Raw genomic sequence first — 12395 nt, 5'->3', positions numbered from 1 at the left:
GTCTGCAGTATAGGTTAGATAGGTGCCAGTCTGCAGTATAGGTTAGATAGGTGCCAGTCTGCAGTATAGGTTAGATAGGTGTCAGCCTGCAGTATAGGTTAGATAGGTGTCAGCCTGCAGTATAGGTTAGATAGGTGCCTGCAGTATAGGTTAGATAGGTGCCTGCAGTATAGGTTAGATAGCAAGGTGGCTGCAGCGGTGGGGAGAGGGCATAGTTGTTAAAACTCACGTGTCTTCACCGATGTTCACAGTCAGCTACCATCTATTTCCTCTCCCAGCATCTGTGTATTGGTAACAGCGCCCCCCTGTGGTGACATGCGGTCACGTCATCATAGGGGGCGCTGTTACCAATACACAGATGCTGGGAGAGGAAATAGATGGTAGCTGACTGTGAACATCGGTGAAGACACGTGAGTTTTAACAACTGCCCGCTCTCCCCAGCACCGCAGAGGGTGCGGGGCCTCCTCAGGCGCGGGGCCTGGGGCTATTGCCCCACTTGCCACCCCCAAAGGCCGGCTCTGCGCAGCTGAACACGAGGACAATGCAAGTCTATGGAGACTTACTGTACACACTATGGATCATTTGTGTCTGTCACTGTCAGAGATTTTGTGGCGTGGATGTGTATAACATGGCATCTGTAAATGATTGATTTATTTATTGTATTTATAAAGCGCCAACATATTACGCAGCGCTGTAAATGATGTAGTGTTGTTCACACTAGCGACACTGTGCAACAAGAGTAAAATTACCACAAGGTCGCAACAAACTCTGCAGTGCGTGATCTGTGCCTTTGGCAAGGATTTATGCAACAATGCCAGTCTATGGCAACGTAGTAAGTGTAACTTCAATCAACAGGTAGAAATATAAGGGTCCGGCACTGCGTCATTGGTATAAAAAGAGCTTTATTTCTAACGGCTCTTCCAAATTGCTAAAAGTTATTATTGCATATCATCAGATGTTTTGCACATACCCGTTGTGGTCAGATGAGGTTGTGGGGCATGGTGGTGGTGGTGGTAACGGCCCGCCTAACGTCCGTTTCGCTTTACAGCGTCTTCAGAGGCAGTGTGGCAAATGCGGCTATCCGTTTCCGGGTCTTATAGCAGAGGAAAAAACACTTCCGGTTCACTGCGCCGCATTACGCGTACGTAACTACGCATGCCGCCACTAACGTACGCATGAAATCATATGAGATTACTACTCAACAATAAATAAAATATGTTTGTTTTTGGTTACTGACGATTTACCGCCCATTTACAGCTCCATTAAAGGGAAGGTTCAAGCAAAATAAAAAAATGAGTTTCCCTTACCTGGGGCTTCTACCAGCCCCATGCAGCCATCCTGTGCCCTCGTAGTCACTCACTGCTGCTCCAGTTCCCCGCTGGCAGCTTGCCGACCTCGGAGGTCGGCGGGCCGCATTACGTACATTTTTACGCATTCCCGCTAGTGCAGGAACATTACCACATACATTTTTACGCATTACTGGTTCAATGCATAAGAATTTACGCACTGAACCAGTAATGCGTAAAAATGTATGTGTTAATGTTCCTGCACTAGCGGGAATGCGTAAAAATGTACGCAATGCGGCCCGCCGACCTCCGAGGTCGGCAAGCTGCCAGCGGGGGACTGGAGCAGCAGTGAGTGACTACGAGGGCACAGGATGGCTGCATTGGGCTGATAGAAGCCCCAGGTAAGTGAAACTCATTTTTTTATTTTGCTTGGACCTTCCCTTTAAGCTTCTCAGCAATGTTAGCTGGGTTGAAATATGTCCCTTAATGCAATACGTTAATTCCCTATTTTTAAAGTAATGTATTAGCACACACCCGTTTGTGACGCCATCTGGTGGCCATGTGATGGGAGAGCTGAACCAAGTTTTGGGAAAGCAACCTATAACATGGTACGCAACTTCTATTGACGTATTACGCCTCTATGCGTACGTCAGTGGCTGTATGCGTAGTTACGTACGCGTGATACGACGCTTACCATTTCCGTTAAGGATGCGTCCGCCATTGACATCAGTACGCTTTTATGCGTACGTTAGTGGCGGCATGCGTAGTTACGTACGCGTAATGAGGCGCAGTGAACCGGAAGTGTTTCTTCCTCTGCTATAAGACCCGGAAACGGATAGCCGCATTTGCCACACCGCCTCTGAAGACGCTGTAAAGCGAAACGGACGTTAGGCGGGCCGTTACCACCACCACCATGCCCCACAACCTCATTTGACCACAACGGGTATGTGCAAAACATCTGATGATATGCAATAATAACTTTTAGCAATTTGGAAGAGCCGTTCGAAATAAAGCTCTTTTTATTCCAATGATGCAGTGCCGGACCCTTATATTTCTACCTGTTGATTGAACTTGATGCTTGTTTTTCTTCTCTGGATCCTGAGCACGCTATTTTGGGACGTGCGACATACCCAGGAATTGCACCATCCACAAGTTTATAATAAGTGAATTATTTGCACGCTGTCATAGTGCCAGTCTCTGTCTGCTTCATTGCTATAGTAGTAAGTGTAGCAAGAGGAAAGTTAGTCTGGCACTGTAGCTTTTAATGTGGATCAGCAAACATTTGTACATGAAAACAGTGTTGTGGCATAAGTAGCAAACAAAATCACTGTGTCACAAAATACTCATCGTGCTGCTGCTGAGGTGAGGGATGGACGTCCATCCCTCACCTCAGCAGCAGCACGATGAGTATTTTGTGACACAGTGATTTTGTTTGCTACTTATGCCACAACACTGTTTTCATGTACAAATGTTTGCTGATCCACATTAAAAGCTACAGTGCCAGACTAACTTTCCTCTTGCTACATGTTCCATGATACTGCACATCAACAGTCTTGAGCACGTAGTTTCTGCTGAGGGTGAACGTTTGACCCGCATTCACCTGCTGCGCTTCATCCCCGGGTTTATTCCCTGAGTGCCTGCCTTACTCCTCTTTCAGATAGTAGTAAGTGTAACTGCCTGATCACAATAGCAGCGCGCAGGCACAGAGCAATGATACTTCAGTGAAGTACTTCCTGTCTAGCAGGAAGTACATCACTGAGCTGGGGGCAGCGCTACACATATTACCTTGTCAGTGCACTCTGCCTTAGGGAAGTATGCATGGAACCATCGCTCTGACTCGGATCTCCTACCATAGTATGATCGCACCACATAATATGTGAGATGAGCCTCAAAAATGTTAATACCATTCTATAACAATCTATAGCAATGATAGAATGTAGTGCGAGACTATCTTAACGTATTATAGCATATACGGCATGATTCATCAAGCTTAATATTAAACTTTGAATTATATAAATATTTTAAAACATGTATAGCAGAGACAACAGACAAATCATATAAACTACCTGACTACAAAAATAAATGGGTCCTCAAATGCTAAATTATTTAATTTTACAATAGAAATACATAGTTTATGTACTGCATCTAAACTGATTGCATGTGGACGTAAGCAGGAACAGCTACAATAACAGCTACAATAGAGCTTAACAGAGCATTTGCAGCATGAACAGAAGATGCTTTGTGTATAGAATATACAATATATATCATCTTAGAAGAGTCAATAATTGTTGTGCAGTAAACAAATTACAAAAAATAAAATAACTAATTTTAAGCTCTGCAGGAAGGCAGACAGCAGTCTTTACTCCAACCACCATTCTTAAACAAAAATAAAGATGAGTGAAAAAGGGGTTTAAAATAGATCCTAGAAACATTAATAATTGCAATGCATTAATAATTGCAATGATTTGAAATAAACACGTGGCCTGTGGTTTAAAGGCCAATTCCACTATTTTATTATTATTATTATTTTAATTTTCAATAATTGTGGAAAGGGGTTAGAAACTTTTTTCCTCGCACTCTGTGTCTTGAATGTAGAAATTTGCAGGTGATCCTGAAGTGTGCACTTGTGTTTTTTCTTAGGCTTGTCTTCTATTTGTGTCCATGACAAAGAAGTCCTGCGTGGTGGCTAACTCATACCAAAATGAATTTTAGGAGTTCCAACTGATATTTCTTCATACTGACTAGAGAGAGTTTCCCTCACCTCCTGCCTGAGAGATCTTCATGAAGCACCACGGTTTTGATAAGAAAACTTGTATCCCAAACACACAAAGTAAAGGTCAGGACAGCAATCAAAATCATTTGTGTTTGTTACTGTCAGAGACTCTGTGGTGTGGATGTGTATAATATGTCATCTGTAAATGAGTTTAACTCAGGACTGGAGCTTGAACCCAACGGCTTAACTACAGTCCCCTTGACCCCACTATAACGGGGAAAGGTTGCCTGGAGGCCAGGGGGGGGGGGGGGGGAATACTACTGTGGTAGCTTTCAGAGTATGGAGAGGAATGAGAAATTTTCATGCATGATTCCTTTTTGAGGAGAGGGGAAATCTAGCAGGATTACACTGTGGCCATAGAGCCAAGGGCTGGATAGAGCTGGTGGCTGGGCAGTGCAATCTGTAACCCTGCATTCAAAAATGCCATGATGTTATTCCAGAATGGGGCGGATCTCCTTATATGGAATAGAGTGGGTGGAGCTGGTGAATAAATATAATTTGCGATTATCTTAATGTATTATAGCATATAGGACATGATTCATCAAGCTTAATGGTCTGTAGTGCGCGCTATGCACGCCTTACATAGCAGCGCTCGCTGCCATGTAAGGAGAGTGCCTTCCTTCGTTATGTGCATTGCTTTCTTAGCAATGCGCGTAACATTAACTGCAGGTAGTCCTGATCCTGTGAGTTATAGCTACCCTGATACTTCACTTGTGGCCTCTGCGGTGTTAATTTACATAACAATGCAAATTAACACGGGTTAATGTTACGCACATTGCTAAGGAAGCAACATGTGTAACTAAGGAATGCATTCTCCTTACATGGCAGTGAGCGCTGCTATGTAAGGTGTGCATAGCGCGCACTACACAACATTAACCTGCGCTTTATGAATCAAGCTCCTAGTATATAGAGACAGAGGTGCCTGGCTCTAGTGTTGGGCGAACACCTGGATGTTCGGGTTCGCGAACGTTTGCCGAACATGGCCGCGATGTTCGGGTGTTCGCGCTGAACTTCGAACATAATGGAAGTCAATGGGGACCCGAACTTTCGTGCTTTGTAAAGCTTCCTTACATGCTACATACCCCAAATTTGCAGGGTATGTGCACCTTGGGAGTGGGTACAAGAGGGAAAAAATATTTGAAAACTAGCTTAAAGGTTTTTGAGAAAATTGATTGTAAAGTTTCAAAGGAAAAAATGTCTTTTAAATGCGGAAAATGTCATTTTTCTTTGCACAGGTAACATGCTTTTTGTCGCCATGCAGTCATAAATGTAATACAGATAAGAGGTTCCAGGAAAAGGGACCAGTAACGCTAACCCAGCAGCAGCACACGTGATGGAACAGGAGGAGGGCGGCGCAGGAGGAGAAGGCCACGCTTTGAGACACAACAACCCAGGCCTTGCATGAGGACAAGACGCGTGCGGATAGCAATGCATTTTGTCGCCATGCAGACATAAATGTAATACAGATAAGAGGTTCCGTAAAAAGGGACCGGCAACGCTAACCCAGCAGCAGCACACGTGATGGAACAGGAGGAGGCGCAGGAGGAGAAGGCCACGCTTTCAGGCGCAACCCAGGCCTTGCATGAGGACAAGAAGCGTGCGGATAGCAATGCATTTTGTCGCCATGCAGTCAAATGTAATACAGATGAGAGGTTCAATAAACAGGGACCGGAAACGCTAACTCATCACAGATGTTCATTGTTCATGTTACTTGGTTGGGGTCCGGGAGTGTTGCGTAGTCGTTTCCAATCCAGGATTGATTCATTTTAATTTGAGTCAGACGGTCTGCATTTTCTGTGGAGAGGCGGATACGCCGATCTGTGACGATGCCTCCGGCAGCACTGAAACAGCGTTCCGACATAACGCTGGCTGCCGGGCAAGCCAGCACCTCTATTGCGTACATTGCCAGTTCGTGCCAGGTGTCTAGCTTCGATACCCAATAGTTGAAGGGTGCAGATGGATTGTTCAACACAGCTACGCCATCTGACATGTAGTCCTTGACCATCTTCTCCAGGCGATCGGTGTTGGAGGTGGATCTGCACGCTTGCTGTTCTGTGGGCTGCTGCATGGGTGTCAGAAAATTTTCCCACTCCAAGGACACTGCCGATACCATTCCCTTTTGGGCACTAGCTGCGGCTTGTGTTGTTTGCTGCCCTCCTGGTCGTCCTGGGTTTGCGGAAGTCAGTCTGTCGGCGTACAACTGGCTAGAGGAGGGGGAGGATGTCAATCTCCTCTCTAAAGTCTCCACAAGGGCATGCTGGTATTCTTCCATTTTGACCTGTCTGACTCTTTCTTCAAGCAGTTTTGGAACATTGTGTTTGTACCGTGGATCCAGAAGGGTATAAACCCAGTAATTGGTGTTGTCCAGAATGCGCACAATGCGTGGGTCGCGTTCAATGCAGTCTAGCATGAATTGAGCCATGTGTGCCAGAGTCCTGCCAGAATCCTCATCATCCTCTTGTGAGCGTTGTGATAGTTGTGATGCATCATAGTCGTCACCTTCTTCCTGGTCTGCTTCTGCTGACCATTCGCGCTGAATTGTGGAAGTCCAAAGTGCACCGCTCTGGCCCTCGTCAGTGGTGGCATGAAATTCCTGCTCAAACTCCAGCTGTTCCTCCTCTTCTTCGTCATAGCTGCTGGGGCCAGCATTTCCTGAGGCAGATGGCCTGATGTTGGTATCATCACGCTGATCGTTTTCTCCTTCAGATTCCCCCAGTTGCATCATGACAGCTGTTTCCTTGATTTTCAACATTGACTTCTTCAGTAAACACAGCAGTGGTATGGTAATGCTGACTGAAGAGTTGTCACTGCTCACAAGCAACGTGGATTGCTCAAAATTTTGGAGGACTTGGCAGAGGTCCAACATGTTGGCCCAATCGGATCCACAGAAGCTTGGCAGCTGTCCGGATGCGCCTCGGTACTGCGCCGTCATGTACTGGACCACTGCACTCTTCTGCTCGCAAAAGCGGGCTAGCATGTGCAGCGTAAAATTCCAGCGCGTAGGGACATCACACAGCAAGCGATGGTGGGGGAGATTGAAGCGCTCCTGCATCTTGGCGAGTGCCCCCGAAGCAGTACTGGAATTTCTACAATGTTTGGCCACTCGTCGCACCTTCAACAGAAGATCGGCCACGCCTGGGTATGTCCTCAGGAACCGCTAAACTACTAGGTTCATCACGTGCGCCAGGCAAGGGATGTGTGTCAGCTTAGCCAACCTTAAAGCGCGAATGAGATTACTCCCATTATCACACACAACCATGCCCGGTTTCAGGTCCAGCGGTGCCGGCCACAAATCCGTCTGTTCCTTTATTCCCCTCCAAATTTCCTCCTCTGTGTGCTGCTTATCCCCAAGGCAGATCAGCTTCAGCAACGCTTGCTGACGCATGCCAACAGCTGTGCTGCACTGCTTCCACGATCCTACTGCTGCTGGGTTAGCGTTTCCGGATGAGGTACAGCTTTGAGATGCGTTGGAGGAGAAGGAGTCAGAGAGGTAGGTGCTGCTGTTGTTATCCAGTGGGAGGGACGGCGGTGCAGCTGTTTGCGGCGTGGGCAACACCCGCGCCGTAGCAGGTGAGGAATCGCTGCCAGGCTCCACAAGGTTCACCCAGTGCGCGGTAAGGGAGATGTATCGACCCTGGCCGAACGCACTCGTCCAGGTGTCAGTGGTGAGGTGAACCTTGCAGGCAACGGCATTCTTCAAGCTTCGGGTTATTTTGCTGACCACGTGCTCATGCAACTCAGGCACTGCAGAGCGCGCAAAGTGGTAGCGGCTGGGAACCACGTAACGTGGGATGGCCACTGACATCATGCCCTTGAAGCTGTTTGTCTCCACCACTCGATATGGCAGCATTTCGCAGGCCAGAAGCTTGGCTATGCTGGCTGTTAGTGCCACGGCCCGGGGGTCATTTGCTGGCAATTTCCTCTTGCGCTCAAACATCTCTGAGACAGACAACTGAACCGTAGGGCTGCACACTGAAGGGCTGTTGGTTGTTGTGTTTGATGAAGACTGGGAGACCTCAAGAGCACTATTCCGGAAAGTGACAGTGTCAGTGTCATCTGATGTTTGTGAATGTTGTTGTGAACCACGCAATGGCTGGGCTACTGCTGCTGCTGAGGAGGGTCTGGTGGTGAGTCTGGTGACCCCAAGGGAGGCAGTGTTGCTGGTACCCTGTCCTGCCGCGTTTGCCCACAGAGTGGGATGTTTGGATACCATGTGGCGGGTCATGCTGGTGGTGGAGAGGTTGTTAATATTTTTCCCCCTGCTCAGGCGGGTCTTGCACACCTTGCAAATCACCATGGTACCATCCTCACTGCAGTCTTCAAAGAAAGGCCAGACTTTGGAGCACCTGCCTTACTGGCAATTTCTGTTTGCGCCTCTTTTGCGTCTCACTTGAACTTCCACGCTTGTGGTGCTGGAAATTTCGCGCCGCCTACCTTGTGGCACAAGGCGAACTCGTGCAGCAGTGTGTTCTTCAACAGACTCATCTGTGCTGCTACGACGGCGATGTTCTCCTTCACATACAAAATCTGGGTCTGTGTCCACATTGTCCAAACCCTCCTCTTCCATCTCCTCAAACTCGTCATATGTGATTGTGGGCCGCCGCCGTGGAGTAGAGCTCCCCAGAACAACCTCTGCGCAGCTCACTCCAACGTCGTCTTCCAGATCTTCTCGGCCGACCTCCTGCAATTGAAACCCCTCCTGCCCAACTTGCTCTGTGTGCGTGGTGACACTGCCGGTTGTGTCAGCTTTGTGCCCACTGGCTCCTTGTAACTGGCTGAGGACTCAGACCTCGTGTGTGATGTGCTGGTGCTGCTTAACCCACTGCTGGACGCTTGAGAGGTCATCCAATTAATTATCTGGTCCTGTTCTTTTGGATTTGTGAGGGTTGATTTCCTGGACAACATGGGCGGTATTGAGTGGGTTTTCTTCGGTGCTCCACTGTGGCCTGTACGTGAACCATCAGGGGAATCACCTCTTCCCTTGCCCCTCCCTCTTTCACAGGATTTCTTCTTCATTTCACTTATCCTTAAAGTACACGCTGACTGGCAGCAGTACAGTGGCAGTACAGAAATGCTATATAGTGGTGGGTGAGCGGTGTACTACTATTCCCAGCAGCGACACAGAGCACAATGCTATACAGTGGTGGGTGAGCGGTGTACTACTGTTCCCAGCAGCGACAGAGCACAATGCTATACAGTGGTGGGTGAGCGGTGTACTACTATTCCCAGCAGCGACACAGAGCACAATGCTATACAGTGGTGGGTGAGCGGTGTACTACTGTTCCCAGCAGCGACACAGAGCACAATGCTATACAGTGGTGGGTGAGTGGTGTACTACTATTCCCAGCAGCGACACAGAGCACAATGCTATACAGTGGTGGGTGAGCGGTGTACTACTATTCCCAGCAGCGACACTGAGCACAATGCTATACAGTGGTGGGTGAGCGGTGTACTACTATTCCCAGCAGCGACACAGAGCACAATGCTATACAGTGGTGGGTGAGCGGTGTACTACTGTTCCCAGCAGCGACACAGAGCACAATGCTATACAGTGGTGGGTGAGCGGTGTACTACTATTCCCAGCAGCGACACAGAGCACAATGCTATACAGTGGTGGGTGAGCGGTGTACTACTGTTCCCAGCAGCGACACAGCACAATGCTATACAGTGGTGGGTGAGCGGTGTACTACTATTCCCAGCAGCGACACAGAGCACAATGCTATACAGTGGTGGGTGAGCGGTGTACTACTATTCCCAGCAGTGACACAGAGCACAATGCTATACAGTGGTGGGTGAGCGGTGTACTACTGTTCCCAGCAGCGACACAGAGCACAATGCTATACAGTGGTGGGTGAGCGGTGTACTACTGTTCCCAGCAGCGACACAGAGCACAATGCTATACAGTGGTGGGTGAGCGGTGTACTACTATTCCCAGCAGCGACACAGAGTGGCAGTAAACACAATGCTATACAGTGGTGGGTGAGCGGTGTACACAGAGTGGCAGTAAACAATGCTATACAGTGGTGGGTGAGCGGTGTACACAGAGTGGCAGTAAACACAATGCTATATAGTGTGGGTGAGCGGTGTACTACTGTTCCCAGCAGCGACACAATGACTGGGGGGACCCTGGCTAGCCTGGCTGGAGAGAGAACTACCCTGCCTGCCTACCCAAAGCTAAACCCACAGACAAATGGCGGAGAAATGACGTGGATCAGGTATTTATTTACCCGAACCACGTGACCCGTTCGGCCAATCAGAGCGCGTTCGGGTCCGGACCACGTGACCCGTTCGGCCAATCACAGCGCTAGCCGAACGTTCGGGGAACGTTCGGCCATGCGCTCTTAGTTCGGCCATATGGCCGAACGGTTTGGCAGAACACCATCAGGTGTTCGGTCGAACTCGAACATCACCCGAACAGGGTGATGTTCTGCAGAACCCGAACAGTGGCGAACACTGTTCGCCCAACACTACCTGGCTCTTCTACTGACCACATATGCTATTGCTCTGCTATTGCCCGATGAAGCGGGATCAAACCTGCAAAACGCGTTGCATATTTGGAGTTCATGAATAAAATATATTGACTGTCTTTACTATAGTCATTATGTGTCTACTTGGAGGAGGTAAATCCACCACTACCTCCTCTATTTACCAAGAAGTTGGCTTTTAAGCTTATTTAGCTCTCTTTTATTCTTTTGGCGCCTCTGTTCTCCTGCATAATATATAGAGAAAGTGTTGATGCTACTAACAAAGTTACACTGGAGGTTGGCTTTAAGTGGCAAAAGTTTGCAGTCCTTGCCTAGGTTCATTCAGATCATAGTGGGGTATTTGAAAGGTTAGAAAATCAATGGTTGCATAACTGCAGTTAACTGCTCACACTCGAGAGAATGTTTTGGCTTTTGTTAGTAAATGCAGCCTGTCCTGGATTTATTAACCAATTCCGGACCAGCGCAATTGAAATCTACGTCCTGCTTGTGGCTGCACTGCTCTGAGAGAACGTAGATTTCAAACATCGCTGCTGCGCAGTCTGACCGATCGCGCCACTATCCCATCACCGCAACTCTCTTGCGCTACCATCTATATGATGGCAGAGCTTTATGAGCAAGTCAGGAGTCAATTTCATTGGCTCCTGACCCAATCATCACTGTAAGACAATCCTATTGGCTTACATTGATGGACAGCGTCAGGAGCCAATGAAAGTGGTTCCTGACCTGCTCATACAGCTCTGCCATCATAGGGACAGCAGAGAAAGGGACCTGCGGCAATGGGAGAGCGGCGGAAGCGACGGGTCAGTGCGGTGAATTTTTGGAAGCGCTGTTTTGTGGTACCAGCATTCTCTGGTCCTCTGAGCCAGAAACTGCTGGTATGGAAGTAGTTAAAGATAAATGATTTCCATATGTACATCCATGTAACTGTAATAGTACAGACCATCTCACTAATGCTAGGTACACACCATACGTTTTTGCATTCAATAAATGCTTTTGAAAGATAATTTCGTCATGTTCGATATTACTTTCGATCGTTTTACCGCTCATAGTAGTGAATGGAAATTGATAAGAAAAGATAAGAGAATCGAAAATCAAGCGAACGGAAAATCAACCAAAAACACGCATCGTTTATACCTAGCATAACTCACGATTTCTCAGACTTTGCGAGATTGTGAATGATCATCCAAATTCTTGCTAATACCATTAAAAATGACTGTGTGCCACACTCAGACGATGCCAGCATCAAACTCAGGATGTGATGTTCCCTAAAATGTCTAATGGGATCTTTACAAACCCACACAAATAATTTTACAATGCTTTCTGCAGTAGCTGCTAATTGCAGCTGTCATTAAAGTGACCACATTCTACCTTAAAGGACAACTGTAAGGGAGGCTGCCATGTTTTTTTTCCTTTTTGTGCAATACCAGTTGCCTGGATGTCCTGCTAATCCTCTGTCTCTAATACTTTTAGCCATAGACCCTGAACAAGCATGCAGCAGATCAGGTGTTTCTGACATTAATGTCAGAACTGACAAGATTAGCTGCATGCTTGTTTCTGGTGTTATTCAGACACTACTGCGTCCAAATAGATAAGCAGGGCTGCCAGGCAACTGGTATTGCTTAAAGAGACTCTGTAACAAAATTTTCATCCTTATTTCTTCTATCCTAGAAGTTCCTATACCTGTTCTAATGTGCTCTGTCTAACTGCAGCCTTTCGTAGATGCACAGTGGTTGTATTATCTCTGTTATATGATCTAATCTTCTCTCCTCTGTCGGGTCTGTCGGGCTGAGGCAGTCAAGCTGGAATGTGCTGTGCTGCTTTTGATTGGATAGAAGCTATACACACCCTCTC

General features: G+C 47.5%; 1 long non-coding RNA gene across 2 annotated transcripts in view; it reads left to right on the top strand.

Annotated features, from left to right (window-relative positions):
• The first annotated feature begins 440 nt into the window (after positions 1-440).
• The window catches only part of LOC137551899 (uncharacterized), a 33580-nt gene continuing 21625 nt past the window's right edge, over positions 441-12395 (top strand). For both annotated transcript variants that reach the window (XR_011027079.1, XR_011027077.1), the window contains exons 1-2: positions 441-543; positions 3927-4122. This is a non-coding gene — a long non-coding RNA (uncharacterized lncRNA). The remainder of the gene's footprint in view (positions 544-3926; positions 4123-12395) is intronic.

This window comes from Hyperolius riggenbachi, chromosome 1 (genome assembly GCF_040937935.1).
Source record: "Hyperolius riggenbachi isolate aHypRig1 chromosome 1, aHypRig1.pri, whole genome shotgun sequence".
Lineage (NCBI taxonomy): Eukaryota > Metazoa > Chordata > Amphibia > Anura > Hyperoliidae > Hyperolius > Hyperolius riggenbachi.
This window is presented reverse-complemented; position numbering and strand designations above follow the sequence as displayed.